This window comes from Triticum aestivum, chromosome 2A (assembly GCF_018294505.1).
Source record: "Triticum aestivum cultivar Chinese Spring chromosome 2A, IWGSC CS RefSeq v2.1, whole genome shotgun sequence".
Taxonomy (NCBI): domain Eukaryota; kingdom Viridiplantae; phylum Streptophyta; class Magnoliopsida; order Poales; family Poaceae; genus Triticum; species Triticum aestivum.
Window position 1 is genome coordinate 191,144,177 of NC_057797.1, and position 2,197 is coordinate 191,146,373.

Genomic DNA, 2,197 nt, shown 5'->3' on the forward strand with positions numbered 1-2,197 from the left:
ATCCAGGCAGTTCAGCATCAGCGCCAACCTGGATTCGAAATAGGAAAGCGCGCTCATCGAGTTCATCCGTGAGAACCAGGACATCTTTGCATGGAAACCTTCTGATATGCCAGGTGTACCGAGGGAACTCACTGAGCACACTCTTAATATAGATCCTAAGTTTAAACCGGCCAGGCAGTTTCTCCGCCGCTTCAATGAAGAAAGGCGCAAGGCTATTGGTGAGGAGGTAGCTCGACTCTTGGCAGCAGGGTTTATTGTGGAGGTTTTCTCACCCTGAGTGGCTAGCTAATCCGGTGCTGGTACTTAAGAAGAACGACACTTGGCGTATGTGTGTGAACTACACAGATTTGAACAAGGCTTGTCTAGCTGATCCCTTTGCTCTCCCTCGTATTGATCAAATCATTGATGCTACGACGGGTTGTGACCGTTTGTGTTTTCTGGACGCTTATTCTGGTTATCATCAGATCAAAATGGCAGTTAAAGACCAGGAGAAGACAACTTTTATAACTCCCTTTGGAGCCTTCTGCTATGTATCTATGCCTTTTGGGCTCAAGAGTGCCCAGGCGACTTATCAGCGCTGTGTGCAGAATTTTTTTCATAATCAGATCGGGCACAATGTTCATGCTTATGTAGATGATATTGTGGTGAAGTCTAGAAAAGAGGAGACATTAATAGATGACTTAAAGGAAACCTTTGATAATATCCGGGTCTATAAGATGATGCTTAATCCGGTCAAGTGTGTTTTTGGTGTTCCGGCAGGCAAGCTCTTGGGTTTTCTGGTGTCTAACAGGGGCATTGAAGCTAATCTGGAAAATATCAAAGCTATTACGTCTCTGGCTAAACCGGCGTGTATTAACGATGTTTAGCGTCTGGCGGGTCATGTTGCAGCATTGAGCCAGTTTATCAGCCGTTTGGGAGAAAAAGCAATCCCTCTGTATCAGATGATGAAGAAGACAGACAATTTTGTCTGGAGTGATGATGCTAATGCGGCATTTGAGGACTTGAATAAACAGTTAGCCGAGCCACCTGTCCTTGCGGCTCCGGTCGATAAAGAACCACTTTTGTTATATGTGGCTGCTAATGCCCGGGCTGTTAGTGTGGCCATTGTGGTGGAGCACAAGGAGGCTGGGAAGGAGTATCTGGTTCAACGGCTGGTTTATTATATCAGTGAGGTGCTTATTGAATCCAAACAAAGGTACCCACATTGGCAGAAACTGGTGTATGGAGTTTTCATGGCAAGCCGGAAGCTCAGGCAGTATTTTCAGGGTCATCCTATCACTGTGGTCAGTTCTGCCTCCTTGGGGATATCATTCAAAACAGGGAAGCAACTGGCCGGGTTGCCAAATGGGCCATTGAGCTTGGACCTCACGGGTTAAAATATATGCCTCGCATGGCGATCAAGTCCCAAGCACTTGTGGATTTCATCAATGACTGGACAGAGTTGCAGGCACCGGAGGAAAAGCCAGATAACACTTATTGGACTATTCATTTTGATGGGTCCAGACAATTGGAGGGCTCGGGGGCTGGAGTCGTATTAACTTCCCCATGAGGTGATAAGTTTTGTTATGTTCTCCGTTTAATGTTCCCTTGCACTAACAATGCAGCTGAATATGAGGCCTTGCTCCATGGTCTTCGAATGGCTAAGGAGATGAATTTAAGCTGGGTTAAGTGCTTTGGTGACTCGGACCTGGTAGCTCAACAAGTGTGTGGCACTTGGGATTCCAAGGATCCACTCATGGAGGCGTATCGATGACAGGTGGACATGGTGGCTGGTCATTTCAAGGGTTATCTGGTCGACCATGTAGACCGGGAAAGAATGAAGTAGCGTACGCTTTAAGTCGTTTGGGCTCTCAACGTAAACCGGTACCACCTAATGTTTTTGGATGTTTTGCATAACCTGTCGGTCAAGCTACCTATAGAGGAGGATTTGGCTTTTCCTGACCCGAAAACTCAATTGGTGGCGGCTCTTCATGTTATCCCAGATTGGACAGTCCCATATTTGGCGTATATGAACCGGGGCGAGTTACCGGAGGATGAAACCTTGGCCAGGCAGATAATCCGGTGGTCCAAGTCAATGACTATTGTCAATGGGGAATTGCATCATTGCAGTGTAACAGGGGCATTTCAGCGTTGCGTATCTCCTGAAGAAGGCTGTGAGATTTTGCGTGAGATCCACGAAGGAGATTGTGGTCACCAC